The sequence below is a fragment of the Myotis davidii genome, unplaced genomic scaffold (genome assembly GCF_000327345.1).
Source record: "Myotis davidii unplaced genomic scaffold, ASM32734v1 scaffold935, whole genome shotgun sequence".
NCBI classification, from domain to species: Eukaryota; Metazoa; Chordata; class Mammalia; order Chiroptera; family Vespertilionidae; genus Myotis; species Myotis davidii.
The window spans coordinates 436,424-452,861 of NW_006286974.1; the positions used below are offsets into that span (position 1 = coordinate 436,424).

At 48.6% G+C, this 16,438-nt stretch overlaps 1 long non-coding RNA gene across 1 annotated transcript; it reads right to left on the minus strand.

The window, feature by feature from the left end:
* Positions 1-737: 737 nt before the first annotated feature.
* Positions 738-13,344, minus strand: LOC102763583. Its single transcript, XR_435395.2, has 3 exons — positions 13,287-13,344; positions 9,340-9,454; positions 738-966 (listed from the first exon to the last, which is right to left on the minus strand). It is a non-coding gene; the product is annotated as an uncharacterized LOC102763583 (long non-coding RNA).
* Positions 13,345-16,438: the final 3,094 nt, after the last annotated feature.

Consider the following 16,438-nt stretch of genomic DNA (forward strand, 5'->3'; position numbering starts at 1 on the left):
TTAAGGTGCTCATTTAATTATCAGTTTGGAGCTGAGTCCAGAAAGCTATTTTCCTCCACTATTGTCACAAGGAAATGAAAGACATCAGCCGCCCAAGAAGCTGTCATTTGGAGCCACGGGTGGTCACAGATATGCTGCCTGTGCGGGAGAGTGGGCTGTGTCAGGACCGAGCCTGCTGCAGGGCTGTCCCAGCTCAGACAGGAACTCGTGTCTGTTACTCTCACAGGAAGCAGTGCCAGCGCCGGAGCCAGCCTGCACTTCTCTCGCCTTCCCTCTGAACACACGAGCCTCCTCAGATCACCCTGACTCTAAGGACTCCAGGACAGTGTTTATTTGTCTGCCTGACCCTCAGTTCACTCCTGAGGACATTCTGAGGTCTTGCCAGCATGACCCTGACATCCCTGCCCCAGGCTAGCATCGCCGTCTCTGGCTGGAATCAAGACATTTGACTCCAGAAGACATGGGTTTTCCTCTTACCCCACATCACCCCAAACCCTTCTGTGGCTTCCCCGTGCCTTCTTGAAAGGGGCCATACGCCCGCACCAAGCATTTAAAGCCACTGTGATCTAGACTGTAGAGCCACGGAGGTGGTGATCGGGGAATGAGCTGAGGGTTCCTACACCAGCTTTGCGATCTGAGCTCTGTGACCTTGAGCATGTCTCTTTATTGGCCTCTCTGTTTCTGTAGTAGTTATATGTTGCTACATTTAAAACTCATCCCAAAAGTTAGAGGCTCAAAACAACATGTATTTATTCTCTCACGTTTTCTGTGGGTAAGGAATCTAGGCAGGGCTTTGCTGGGTCCTCTGCTTGGGTTCTGTCACAGGCTACAGTCAAGGTGTCAGCATGGGCTGTGGTCTTATTTGAAGGTTCACCTGGGGAAGGAGCCATGTGGAGCTCATTCCTGTGGTGTTGGCAGCATTCAGTCCCTCGGGGGCTGTCTTCGTAGGTGACAGTTAAGCTCAACCTGGAAGGATGAATGAAATTGAGAGAGGAATGACATGGTCAAAGGCCAAAAAAAGGAAGTGGGGCTGTGTGCATGTTCCACCGGCAGCCAGGTGCAAAAGATAAGAGGGGCTTCACGGTAGGGAGGTAGGTTAGAATCACATGGTGGAGAACCTCAAATGCTAAACTGAGTTTAGACTTTTTTCAAAGGGTAATGCAGAGTGACAGAAACCGAGTTGCAATTTGGGGAGAAGGATCTGACTGCATCGTGAGGAATGCATTTGGTTTGGGGTGAGAGGCAGAGCCAAGGAAGCAATTGCAATAATCCAGCAACCAGTTTAAGGGGGCCTGAACATGTGGGGAGCTACAGTAACAGAGAGATGAACCCCAAAATCCCGGGGAAATCTTTTAAACCCATACAGTGTGCCAAAAGTCAGCCATCGATGCATGAGGAGGACCTCCTCTTTTTCTGGAGGAGACGTCACCTCCCAGCCTTGACTCTGTGGGGAATGAGCTTTCTAACATTAACGTGTTCTGAAATCCAATTTTCCAGCTGCCCCAAACATTGGAGAAACAGCTAGCACACAGCTGGATGATCACACCTGCACAAGTGTGCAAAAGACAGCTCTGGCCTCCACAGTTCGGACGTGAACTCTTCCAGCAAACCTTTCCCAAGACTCAGTTGGGCAAAGGGAAGATTCTTTCCCTTATAGTAACCAACATGTTTCTGCCTGTGACCATAAAGCTAAGCCATATTTTCTCCAATAGTCCAAGTGCCCTGGCCTAAGCCACCACCTGCCCATTTTGGCAGAGTTCAGTAATTTCCCAAGGGACCCATCTACATTCCTTTTATAACATATAAAATTTACATCAACTATTTAAGTGTACAGTTCAGTAGTGTTAAGCACATTCACATTTTTATGCAACCAATCTCCAAAATTCTTTTCACCTTGCAACTCTACAACTCTATACCCATTAAACAATGACTCTGCATTCCCCATGCCTCTGAGCCCCTGGCAACCACCTTTCTACTTCCTGTCTCTAGGAATGGGTTGGACCCTCATATAGGGGATTGTACACTATTCATCTTTTTGTGACTGAATTATTTCACTTAGCATAATGTCTTTTTTATATATTTTTTATTGATTTCAGAGAGGGAGAAAGAGATAGAAATGTCAATGAGAGAGCAAATCATTGATCAGCTGCCTCCTGCACAACCCCTACTGGGGATCAAACCCGAAACCAGGCATGTGCCCTTGACCGGAATTGAACATGGGACCCTTCAGTAAACAGGCCGATGCTCTATCCACTGAGCAAAACAGGCTAGAACTAGCATAATGTCTTCAAGGTCCATCCACATTGTAGCATGTGTCGGAATTTCCTTCTTTTTAAAAGCTGAATAATGTTCCATTGCACATACATTCCATGCACATAATCGAGGGACATGTGGGCTGCTTCCCCCTTTTGGCTATTGTGAATTACATTGCTATGAACATAGGAGTACACATATCTGTTCAACCTTGCTTTCAGTTCTTTGGGGAATAGACCCAAATATGCAATTGCTGGATTACATGATAATTTCTATGTTTAATTTCTTTGAGGATTCATCGTTCTGATTTCCACAGCAGCTGCACCATTCTACATCCCCACCAACCGTGCACAGGGTTCCAATTTCTCCACATCCTCAAGCACAATTGATATTTTCTGATTTTTGACAGTAGCCTTCTCCTGGTCTTGAGGTAGTATTTCATTGTGGTTTTCATTTGCATTTCCCTAATGATTACTGATATGAGCATGTGCTTGTTGGCCATTTGTATACATCTTCTTTGGAGACAGTCCTTTGCCCATTTTAAATTAGGTTATTTGGAATTTGTTGTTTAGTTGTAGTAGTTCTTTGTATATTCTAGCTATTAACTCCTCATCAGGTATATAATTTGCAAATACTTTCTCCCATTCCAACAGGTTGCCTGACCCCACCACATTCTTAAGGGCTACCATCCCTGGGTTATTTGTATCAACTCTTAAATTGTACCCATCTCCAAAGGTGCTCTTTTCTGAGCTACCATCCTAGGTTCAGCTCCTATCATCTCTCCCCTCTTCGCCCAGGACAACTGACAAGAGCGTCTATTCCCCTCAGATCTTACTCCAACCCATCATGGCTTCGACTGATGATCACAAAATAACCCGAAGTCACGATACTTCTCAAAGGCTGAGTAATTTAGGTTTAGGTTTATTCAAAGGAAACTTATTAAAATATACTCTTGAAATGTTATTGTGCATTGGGGAAAAGGTGGTGGGAGGTGACCTTTTTGTCAACCATTTGAAAAATAGGGGGATCTTCTGCTAAATTCGAGAAAACAGTGTATAACTTTGACATAAACGAACTGGTTCAGTAACACTGATTTTTCAGAAGATCCATGTCCTGCAAAAGTTAAGTCAATCTGGATGCTGAATGAAGAATAAATCACTGTTGAAGGGTATTATTGGATTCTTACGTTCATGGTAAAATATCTCAGGGATTACGAAGGAGAAATGTTTCATAAACTTAATAAGGAGGGGGCAAATATTGTTAACCAGAAAGCCACGCTATATATCATAGTGATTTTCCTCTAAGTAAGATGAACTGCTGAGGAATAATTAGGTGTAATAATCGTATTATTTATGTCTAATTTCTGTGTCAGGACCCACTGCAGCATTTATGAATCTCAGGCACTTTTTAAACTTCTAAAAATTTTTCATTAGGTGTGATTATTTGTTAAGTATAGTATAGGTACCAACTGTAGTATGTAAGATGATCTTAGGTAGCACACAAATAAATATTTTGCTTTAATAACATTAGGGAGTTTATTATTGCATTTATATTTTGTCCATTTTTTGTTTATGTCAAGGGACATTGGTTTTCCATTTACCATAGTGATACAAAGTTTCATTTTACAGTAAATCTACTTAACAAAAAAGAGTACTATGTCATAGTACAATGCTATAGTAAATGGATATGGCAAATATAAGGACAGAGGCAGAAAACTGGTTTGTAAAATGCCACTCCTAAATAACAGGGGACTTTGGTGGGCTCTAACAGACAACATCTTGTCTACTGTTTCCCTCTAATTGTGTTCTTTATTTTTTAAATTAAATTTATTTTGGTAACATTGGTTGATAACATTATATTATTTTAAAATAATTTCCTGTCATCCCCAGTATCTTAGCATGGCAGGCTCTAGTACATATTTGTTGGGTAATTGAGTGAACAATCAATCAATAGAAGAAACTTACCATCCAACACACAATATCATCCCTCATTAATTTAGTTTATAGGGATAATAACAAAAACATCTCCAATACATTGAATATTTAGTATATGCCAGGAACTGAATCAGATGTTTTACATATATCATCTCATTAAATCTCCACAACAACTTTATGTGGAATTTATCTCCCTTGCCCCCCTTCTTCTTACACAAAAGTACGACAGAGGTTAAGTTGCTTGCCCAAGTATATCAAGTATGGTCTAAACCAGTGATGGCAAACCTATGACACGCGTGTCAGAGGTGACACGTGAACTCATTTTTTTGGTTGATTTTTCTTTGTTAAATGGCATTTAAATATATAAAATAAATATCAAAAATATAAGTCTTTGTTTTACTATGGTTGCAAATATCAAAAAATTGCTATATGTGACACGGCACCAGAGTTAAGTTAGGGTTTTTCAAAATGCTGGCACGCCGAGCTCAGAAGGTTCTCCATCACTGGTCTAAACTCGAAGGGCATTTGTGGATTACTTAACAAGGGGCCTGAGAGGATGTTTTCAGAGTTCATTCAGTGGCTCAAAAAGGTCCAGCAGCTCTGAAAAATCTCCTAACTTACCTCAGGGTCACAAGGTAGCTGCCACAACCGCACACATCACAACTTCTTTTTCTTTTTCCTTTTTTTTTTTTTTTAATCCTTGCCTGAGGATATTTTCCCATTGATTTTTAGGGAGAGCAGAAGAAAGAAGGACAGAGAGAGACATAGATGTGAGAGAAACACATCGATTGGTTGCCTCCTACACGGCCTTTGACCAGGCCCGGGCCAGGGAGGAGCCTACCACCAAGGTATGTGCCCTTGACCAGAATCAAACCGAGGACCCTTTGGTCTGTAGGCCGATGCTCTATCCACTGAGCTAAACCAGCTAGACCACACATCACATCCTCATATGGATGCTCCAGGCAGGGAGGCTATGGGGGCTGACACCAGCCAGCTCCCCTCTCCAAAACACCTCATTTCCAGATAATCTCTTTCCCAGAGTCCCCAACACATTGCCCCTTACATCTAATTGGCAGAACTGTGTCACATGGCAGCCCCTAGCTGCAAGAGAAGCTGGGAAAGCCAGTATCTAGCACTGTGGTGTGGGCATGGTTGGCTTAGCCCAGTAACAGTTCATCTCTGTGGCTGGTGAAAGACTAAGCTCTTCCAAGGGGGAGGTGCCTTAGAAGATAACAAGACTGGAGAGGGCAGTTAAAATCAGAAGGCACGAAGAGAAAGGAAAAGAGGTCCCCAGGCTGTAAAGCGATCGGGGGTCAGATGGCTGGGAAAATAGAGGCTTGTGAATCTCTAAAGGCAGGTGTCTCAATCTCAGTACTACTGACATTTGGGGCAGGAGAATTCTGTGGTTTGTGGGGTTGCCCTGTGCATTGTAGAATGTCTTGCAGCATGCATGGTACTGACCCTGCTTGAGGACACACACCCTCAATGATGATACCTGTGCCCCAAACCCGAAACAGAATCAAGTGCATTCCCGCTGCCTTGGCACTGCCAGGATCTTGGCACACTCCTGGCTGTTGGGGGGTGAGGGGGTGGGGACTAGAAAGCCTCATTAAGGACTGAGATTGAATTTACCACCAGCCTGAGTGATAGAAAGTAAAGAAATGTGTTACTTCTCTTTTCTGGCATGCCCAACTTTTATGGACTAAGATTAACACTTTCTATGATGTGAGAAGAATGCTGAATTCACTGGGCCAGGCAAAGGCAGCACAATATCCTACTCTAATGACAACGTTCCCAGCCAGGCTGTGTTCATCCTCTGACCTCCCATCACAGGTCCCCCGTTTGTAAGGCCAGTCACATCGTGCGTGGCTGCTCTGCCTGCCTGTGCGGTTCGCCGAAGCGGCTCTGCTCGCTCAGATGACGTGGAGCCGCGTCTGGGACCCAGGTTATGAAGCCGGTGCAAGCAGCACGGCTGGGCACAGGCCTGTGTGAGGACAGGCCGTCTGGGAACATTACGTGCAGTGCTGTCCTCATAACAATGCCATTCATTAGTGCTGTATGTGTGGGGGGATAAGGAGGGCGGGCTTCCTTTTTGTCACCATTTGAAACGTGTTGGAATCTTGCGCTGAATTTCGCAGGAAACTGCAGCATTGAGAGTTTTCCAGAACAAGGAAGAGAAAACAGTTTATAACTTTGACTATAAAGAGGCTGGTTCGGTAACACTGATTTTTCAGAAGGTCCAGAACCTGCAAAAGTTAAGTAAATGTGGATCCTGAGTGCAGAGTACATTACTGTGGAAAGGCATTATTATTACTATAATTAATAATTAATATAATTATTATTATAAATCCTCATGTTGTCATGTTGGAGGGAGAAACATGAGGATGCTGCCGTGGGGGTTTCCTGCACCCACCTGACTCCCTCTCCTCAAAGCCCCTCTGGAATGCGGGCTTCACGGGGCACAATCAGGTTTGTCTTGTCCAGTTTTATATTCCCGTGCCCGCACATAGTAGATGCGGTATGTGACTTAATTGGGTGATGGAGTCTTTGCAGATGTAACCACGTTAAGAAAGGGTCCTGCTAGATGAGAATGGGCTCTAAATCTAGTGTCTTTGTTAGAGAAAGGAAGAAGGATTTGGACACAGAGACGTGGGAGGACATAGGAGGGAAGAAAGCCATGTGAAGATGGAAGCACGGGTATATACATATACGTATCCGTATACACATGCACATGCACACATATACACATACACAAAACATACATATACATATGCATATACACATACCATACATGTACACATTTACATTACTCATACATATACATACACACAAATATACACATACATATACATATACATATACATGTAGGAATGGCTAACAACAACAAAAATAATGACAATAATTGACCCCCCAGAGCAATACCAGGGGAAAGATTTTCCATAACCTGCAAGTCTTCAGCCTGTACCCTAAAACAGTAGTTCTCAACCAGGCACAATTTTGCTACCCAGGGGGTTTTATCATCATTTTTTACTGGAGTCATTTTTGTTTATTACAACTTGCGGGGGAGTGCTACTGGCCATCCCGGGGCTGCTGCTAAGCACCCTACAATGCACAGGACGACCCCACAAACAATGAATCCTCCTGACACAAATGTCAATAGTGGCCAGGAACCCAGCCTACAAACACACTGGGAGGAACATCCCCTATCGCAGCACAAGTCCCTCGTTTTACTATCGGGCAAACTGGGGCCTGGAAAAAGAAGCCACTTGTCCAAGGACATGCACTCCGGGAGCAGCAGAGCCGAGGCGAATGCCCTGTCTCTTGACCCAGGATAGAGTTCGGGCCGCTGCCCACAGGTCCCTGTGGCTGGGAGTGATAATGAAACAAAAAAGGAGGGCCTCTCTCCCACCCCCCAATAACAAACATGATTCTTGACTCATTATCAAAGCTGGCAACTGGCAGCAGGCAGCAGGGCTGGCGGAGAACGCCTCTAACCCTGCACTGGGTACAATGTGCTGTTCTCAGCGCTCAAGGCCAAATCACAGCAATTAGTGGTGTGGTGCCCACCAGCCGACTTCACGCTGGGCTAGTGCCCAGATTGCTAAAGAGACGCCCCTCTGCCGCTAAATGCCTTGGCAACCACAGGCAATGTTCTCTGCTCCCTGGTGCAGGGACCACGGTGCTCCAGCCGTGGGGCGTCTCCTACCCACTACAGAATGGCAGGTAAGTCCCCAAAGAAAAGAGAGGCTAAAGTTTTCCCCACACTTCCTACAGCTTTGCAGGAAGCACAGAGCCCTGCCCACCCCCTGCCTCCTCCCTCACCCCAGAGGTGCTTGCTCTGGCTGGAGAAAGGGAAGGAAGAGAGAGAACAGATCCCTGCCTGCGGCATTTATTGAGCTGAAATCAAGATTTTTATCTCTAGGCCCCCAGCACAAACTCATGAGTAACAGAACTGTGACCCACCCCTGGGCTCCTCAGAATTCTGTGGGTTTTTCCATCAGAAAACAATTTAAGTAGATTGATTGGACTGAAAACAGCGGTCATTCCCAGGTCCTCAGGGTGACCACAATTTGCAACTAGACTTGGAATTTCTGGCTCAACAATGCAAACGCCCTGGCAGCTGAGAGTAAAGCAACCGATTTGTCCAAGACTCAGCTGTTTGCAAAGCACTTTCACATTCTGAACCTCACTGACTCTCATAGCCCTGAGAGAGGGCTGCAGAGCAGCGTCAGTCCCTGGGCTCCCAGGGCACAGTGATTTATCCGAAGTCACGCACCTACAAAGTGGGAGAGCTGACGTTCAAATTCAGGCCTTGTGTTCTCCCTCCGCCTTCTCTCCACCACCTACTAGTACAGACTCGTGGAATCGTATTGGCCGGATCAGAGGCCAGTCCACTGGCTCATCCCTTGCCCACTGAGTCGGCCCCACAACGCTTTGGTAAAAACCTAGGGCTCCAAACAAGAGTTTGCAGGCGGCCTCCACATCAGATAACTTTCTCCACCCTTCTCTGTGGCTGGGAGGCTGGCATGTACCCGTCCCCTTCTAATTGGGCCTGGCCAATGGGGAGCCTCAGCAAGATCAGAGGGAGGGAGAAGCCTGGGGTTGCATCAGGCTACTTGATCTCTCAACTGAAGGTCATTGGTCCTCTCAGGACAGTTCTCTAGCTCCAGTCTCTCCCCCTGGCTTCCCAGCCTGCTGCTTCCTCCCATCCCTGCTGCTCTAAGACTAGTAACAGCTCATCAACATATACCAAGTGTCAAATGATGACAAAAAAGTCTTTTTGAAAGAACATGGGCTTTGGAGTCAGGCAGACCAACCCCTTGACTTTTCAATCCTGTGAACCGAGTGGACTCTCCTTGTCTAGGCCAGTTGGAGACGATTCCTGACTGCTCCAGCTTCTCCTCGTCTCCACGTGCCCAGCGCCTTGCACGGGCGCGGCACAGGCCCGCAGCTCAGCACACGGTGCCAAGTGAACCCTTGAAAGTGGGGCTAGATGTCTGGTCCTCGGAGCATTTTTAGGAGTGGACTTTGTTTCCACCAATAAAACCCTTATCTAAAGCAAACCAAAGTGATTCTGCAGACATTTAAACGTCCATTGCTTCCTGAAAACGGTTTCCTTGTTTAGGGATCATTTGAAGTCCCCCAAACCCACCTGGCGAGGTTCCTTCCTTCATTCCACAGAGCGCCCTGCAGACCCTCTTCATCAGGTGCTTGAAAGAGACCAGGGAGCAGACACCGGGGGTCCCTGCCCCTGTGGGGCTTGCATTCTGGAGGGAGAGACAATAAAATGTAAATTAAACTCATCGGAGATCATCTCAGATACTGATCAGAGCCCTGAGAACAAGCACATGGAGGATGTGAGAGAATGGGGGTGGGGGGTGATGCTTAAAGACAGAGGCATGAGGGGGCCTGTCTGCGGAGAGAACATCTGAGCCAAGATGAAGGGAAGAGGGGACCCATGAAGAGCTGGCGGAAGAACATTGGTGCGTAGGGCAGAGTCCCTCAAGGCTTGGCCCTCTGGGACCCTAACGAGGCAGGCTGGTGTAGTACAACAGGGCTGGGGCCCAGCCTGCCAGCCTTCCCCTGCCACTCACTTGCTGTGCAATCCCCACAAGTCTCTTACCCTCTCTGGGCTTTTGTTTCATTATCTGAGAGAAGGTTTGACAACACAATCTTTCTAAGCCAGTCCCACTATGACGATCCTGGGGGAGGTTCGGGGGGCGGGGAGGGGAGGGCATTGGACAGGACCCTTGCAAAGCTCAAGCTGTGCTCTCTCAAGGTTTTGCGTCCAAAAGCGCAAAAGACCAACAGGCAGAGTCCGCCACAGCAGTGCCCTCTGGGCAAAAAGGATGAGAACGGGAGCTCTGAGGCTCTGACAGCTCCATCGCTGCAAAAATGAAGACGTCGTTTCTGCCATGCCTGTCTGCAGGAATAAAACCAGGTGGCAAAAGCCCAGACCGCTCCGCTGAGCTGTCGGCAGCCCTCCGACTGGCTGCAGCCTTGGAAATAAATGGTCCCGTCAGCTGCTGAGGGGGGTGAGCTCAGGATTTCAGATGAAAATGAAATAAGAGGGAACACAGCCCAGAAGCGATGCAAAGTAACAACGAGATCCGAAAATCTTCCACTGCAGCAAGAGTGCTGCACGGGGTGCTGACCTCAGACCCGGGGACACGGCGATGAGCTCATACCCAGGGCTGGCTGGTGGGCCCTGCGCTTCTGGGGTCCGTGTGCTGTCTCAGGGGACCTAATCCGGGGTGACAGGGCCACTATTTTCTTGCCCACTCCCATCCTGTCCACTCCTCTTGCCCCAGATCAAACAGCCCACAGGAACAGTCCTGCAGACGGGGTGCCTTCCACCTTGTGCCAAAGGCAGAGAGCCTCAAACCTTGCACTCCCAGCAGGAGGGAGACAGGTTACAATCCCAGGAAATGAGACGGTGCAGAGAAGACAACCATTTAAAAAGCCATCATCTCCCGGTAGCTGCAATCCTGCTAAAATTGAGGTTCAGGGCCGTTCAGTCTGTGTTGCAATCACGGCTTCTTGCAATCCTGAGCAAATTACTTACCTGTGTCTCAGCTCCCTCGGCTCTAAAAATAGGGGAAATAATAGTACTGACCACATCGGGTTGTTATGAATTAAATGTAAAACTCTGAGGACAGATCTGGCACAAAGTAAGTGCTCTCAATAAGTTAGCTTCTTTTAATTTTTGTAAATATATTCTTTTATATTCACATTAATTATATCTCTGTATATACAAGTAAAGCAACTAGTACTAACCAGGTTCAAACACCCACCTGAGTTCATTGATACCAAGAGGCTACAAAATAGATTCTTAGCAAGCACCCTCCTGACTCTCCCCTCCCACTCTACCCAACAATCTTCAGCAATAATGCCCAGCCTTCCTCTGAGCCTTGCCGGTGCATAGCAGCTGTAAGGAGCTGTCTTTCCTCCTAAAGAAAAAAGTTGAAAGCCAGGGTGAAAATATCAAGGGCTGCCCTAGCCGATTTGGCTCAGTGGATAGAACATTGACCCTCAGACTAAAGGCTAGCAGGTTTCATTCTGGTCAAGGGCACATACCTCAGTTGCAGCTCAATCCCCGATTGCGAGAGGCAACCAATCAATGTGTCTTCTCTCTCTCTCTCTCTCTCTCTCTCTCTCTCTCTCTCTCTGTCTCTCTCTCTCCCTGCCCCCCACCCCACTGTCTCTGAAAATCAATGGGGAAATAAACATCTTCAGGTGAGGATTAACAACAACAACAAAATCTCAAATGTTTATAGGAGCCAGGCAGGTAGATGAGTAAAGGAAGCACAGTGTTAGATATTAAGGGGCAGTGGAGACTGTGGCAAACTGGAGAACCTAGACCCCACCTCATGGAAAAAGTTGTTGCCAGCCTCAGACAATTTTACCAGTACATTCAGGGTCAGCACATCTTCTAAGTTTTCAAGGGAAGCCAGAAATGAAGATTTTTTTTTTATGAGGTCTCCTAATTTTCAAATACTGGCACATAATTCATCATTTTTAAAGCATGGCCGATGGAGCAAGATGTACCTGTTTGTACCCTCTAAGTTGGGGGGCAGAGCCTTCCCTGCTGTTACCGACTGCCAGGCAAGTGTCCCTGCAAGAACCAGGACATTCTGGCCAGGCTGAAGCAACAAGGAACTCTAGACAGAGTTTAATTAAGCTCTAGACTGAACGCCTATTAATTGGTAAAGGCTTAGAGAGAAAAGTGAAGGCGCGAGTCCTCTGAGGGCTGGAGCAGTGGAGGAAAGCTGGATGAAGGAGGTGGGCTGTGAGGTGTCGGGACCCGGAGAACCATAACACAGAGCTGTGGCACTGGCTTGTCAGGAAGGTGCCCGGAGCTGATGGCACTTGCAGACCACAGGACTGCAGGTCCTCCCAGGGGAAAGGGCCGTGCACCATTCTCTCCACATGGCCCTGGCTTGGCTGGAAGTCCTCACCCCATGCAGACATCTGGCAGCATGTGGATCTGTGGGCTGACCTGTGTCTTTTGGGTCCCGAGTGCTTGCTCAGTCCCTAATGAACATGTGTGCCATGATCCAATGGACGGGACCAAAAAACAAAAAGCAAGACATCAAAGAATAGAGTGCACCACCTCCCCACACTCACCTCCAAAACCGAAAATTTCCCCCAAACGGGGGAAATGAGCAAGGGCTGCAATCCCATGGCATGCTGCAGCCCTGAAGATCGGTGTTTGCACAGAGGAACCCCTCGCATAGGGTGCTGGGAAAAGGACAGTGACAACCCATCATTACCAGTGTCAGCGGGGTCTGAAACAGCCCCAATGTGTCCGGAGACAATGCACAACCTATCAGAGCTTTAGTAGGTATCTTGGATCATTCTAGAACTAAAGTATACCCCTCCCCTGGTCAGTGGTGCAGCTGAGAGGCTCAAGGCACCAACGGGGCTTGTGTCCGGTCACACAGCTAGTCTAATGGCACAGGCTGGCCCAGAACCCAGGTCTCCTGACTCCCCATCCAGAGCTCCCTGGGGGCTAGGAGCAAAGAGGGGCTGGAGTGAGGCAGATGGGACCCTTCACTGGGATGCAAAATGTAAGGGGGCACCAAAATGTCAGTAATCACAATAAATAACATTTGAGATCTTGCTCCCTGGCATATGTCAACAGTCTGGCTCAAATAAACTCTTATCAAAAAAAATTTAAATAAATAAATAACATTTTGATAGAATATTTTTAATCAAAATTAGTACAAAACAAATCTATTATGAGCAAAATATCAACTTTTCAAAGAAAGCTTCAAGTAAAGTTGTGCCCTTGCATGCCCCAGCCTCACCCCCTGCACCCTGATCCCGGCCAGGACAGGTCTCAGTCAGATCCCAAGGTGACACTGCCTGAGGCCTGAGAACAGCTGTGTGGAAATCCGTGGGAAGGCCGCTCCAGACAGAAGGACGGAGCCTGCGTGGGGTGTCCGAGGCACAGAGAGGAGGCCGAGTGCCTGGAGCAGTGACTGCAGGCAAAATCGTCCCAGCCCCACCCTAATTCAACAAGCTGCAAACCGCCCCCCCTCACCAGAGAGCTAAGGGAGAAAAACACCACCCCCCCCACACCCTCCCCACACTTACCTCCTAATAACCAGTTACCTTGCAAATTTAAGTCTTTTCGTCTCAAGGGAGAAGATGGATAAAAAAAAGTTTGGAGAGCTCTGCATAACCCTTCAGGCCATAGAAAAACAACCCAGAACTTTATGACTAACTGACAGTTGGTTATGAATGGGAAGGAAGGCATATCCTTAAACCGCTGACAGCAACTCCCTTTTAAGGTGTTTCCTCGGGGCCAGAGGCGCCAGGCGCGTGCTGCCACCCATACCGATAGCGGCTTGTTTTTCAGTGCCACGCTTGGGCTTTTGGTCACACAGGCCTGGATTCAGATACAGCTTTGCCATTTACTATCTGACCCTAGACAATTAACCAGCGCAAGAGACCAGCCATTCACAATTCCCTGGGCCCGTGGTAACTTAAAGGACGTAATGTGGGCTGAGGGGCAAACCACAGGCAAGAGGTGGGGAAGCCATGACCCGGCACCAGCACACCATCCCGTGAGGGATGTCAGCCAGGTCTCCCAATGTATCAAAAGGGAAAAAAAGAACTTATGTGAAATCTCCCAATTTTTAAAGGTTGGCAACTAATTCAAAATTGTTTAAAAAAATTTAACCCAGCAGGGCCAAATGTAACAGGTCTGTGAGCCAGAGCCCCACCTATTGGCCCAGTGTGTACCTCTGACATTCAGCAACCCCCCCCTCCCCCCCGACACCTTGAAGGTGCTCAGCAAGCATGGAGCATCCCATCTTTTCAGAAAACTTTCACAGGCAGCACCAGCATCTATTTCCACACAACAGCTTGGGAAGAAATGCTTCTCGGGCGGAAAATGAAGATATGAAGAGCTGAAAATCTGGAAGGCTCTAAAGGGAGGGGGGACTGAAAAGAGGGAATTCCTTAAAAGGATTTAAAAGAATTTTATTGGACATAGTTTAGCACAAGTCAAGGATAAGATCAGGCAGTAATTTAACTCCTGGGCACAGCAAGTGAGTCTGTGTATGTGAGGTGGATGAGGGCGGTGGAGGGAGGCAGGAAAGGAGGGAGGGACTACCCTTCTTGATGGTTTCCACCCAGTGTCTCAGGGTCTTCTGTTCATGGGTCACCCCAACATTTGTCTCAGGTGCACAGCGTTCTGAGAGGCCCAGCCATTGGGAGCAGCTCCTCACAGCGGTGCTCATAGGTCCAGCTGCCCCTACACAATAGGCAGTAAGGCTTCAATCCCCAGTGGATCTGGTGGCTCAGTTGGGCTTGGAAGCGAGACCCAGCCGGGCTACGCTTCAAACCTTCAGCATCAGTGGTTCTCAAACTCTGACCCCCAAACCAGCAGCAACAGTATCACCAAGGAACTTGCTAGAAGGGTCCCTCTAACCAGAAATTCGGGGGCGCTGGGGTCAACCATGTGGGTTTTAACAAGCCCTCCATAGGTTTCAGGTACACATCCTCGAGGTCCCTCTGAGATAGTGAAATCTACCCCATTTCACTGAGTGTTCCACCAACAATTATTTCCGAGGCCTGGTGTGTCTGCGCTAGGCGGTACGGAAGATGCTGGGAGGGCAGCACACAGCCCTGGCCCTGATGGAGCTTGGTGTCTCGAGGGAAGACCAACAATGAGAAGGGAAAACATGTATAAAAACCCCAATTTTCAGATGGCAGAGGCAGGCCGACGCCTGACCCTTCACACAGAGCTGTTTCTCAAAGTGTACTCCAGGGACCACCTCTCCTGCACACCCGCCCCAGTCCCCTCTCTAATGTCCCTGTTCCTCAGATAATCCTCCCTCTCTCCTGCTCCAGGACCACCGCCTTTGCTGCTCCCTCCACCTGGAAAGCTCTTCACAGATCACCCAGGGCTCAGTCACCTCGTCAGGGCTCAGTCACCTCCTCATGGGTCCATCTAAGTGGTCTCTCTCGCCTGGCCGGCATGACTTAGTGGTTGAGCGTTGACCTATGAACCAGGAGGTCACAGTTCAATTCCCAGTCAGGGCACATGCTCCCAGTTGCGAGTTACCGGCTCAATGCCCATTGCGGGGTGTGCAGGAGGCAGCGGATCAATGATTCTCTCTCGTCATTGATGTTTCTCTCTCTCTCCCTCTCCCTTCCTCTCTGAAATCAATATATATTTAAAATAGACAAAAAATAAAATAAAGTGGTCTCCCTCCCCTCACTCTGTACCCCACCATGTTGTGCATGTCAGCAGTGTTCCTGGCTTTGTCTCCCCCCAACCCCCACCAGAGGAGGTGAGTTCTTGGGGGCAGGTGTGGTTGCCTCCAGGGCACCTGAGCCAAGGTTTGCCACATGAGTGAACACTCTAACCCTCTTTATGAAATCCCGGGGGGAAGCGGGCACCCTCCACTCCGGAGCCTGTTCCCCTCCCTGAAGGAGAAGGCCACAGGCAGGGCCCACAGCCTTGGTTCTCTGATGCGAGAAGGCTGTAGGGACTGGAAGGAAAAGAGGAAAGGAAGGTGAGAGGCAAGAGACCTTAGGGGGCTGGTTCTGGCCCTGGCCCTGTAGCTCCGTGGTTAGAGCATGGTAAGGCTATACCAGGGTTTGATTTCCTGTTGTGGGGAGAGTCACACAATGAATGCATGGATGGGTGGAACAAGTGGATGTTTCTCTCTCTCTCTCTCTCTCTCTCTCTCTCTCTCTCTCTCTCTCCCCCACCCTTTCCTCTCAATCAGTCAATCAATAAACAACAGCAAAAATAAAAAATAAAAGAGGCTGGTTCTGCTGTGGCGCCCTCTCCGGTCCAACCCAAACCCCTCAAAAGCAGGGGGACTCCGACCAATGGCGTTGCTCCCAGCCGGCTGCCTGTGCCCCAGGGCGGGACCCTGGGACCCCAGAACCGTGGACCGCTGGGCCACGCAGACTCTGGGCGGTGGCACATGCGGACCCCGGGCCCCAAAGGGAAGACACCTTGCCCAGCACGTGCTGCCCCTAAACAGCTAACACTACAAGCCGCGCCACGCTGTCCCTAAGAAGCTGACGCACAAGGCGCCCGCAGAGGCATGCGGGGCCCAGGGCAATGAGGCCCCTGGACTCCGGGGAAAAGCACGAGGCAGGGCGAGTGTGGCCCCCAGGAGCGCGGAGCGCGGAGCGCGCGGCCCCGGGACAGTGGTGCGCGGGGGCTGTGCGTGCCCGTGGGGACCCCGCAGCGGTGGCGCCAGGGTCCCGGACCAGAGGCG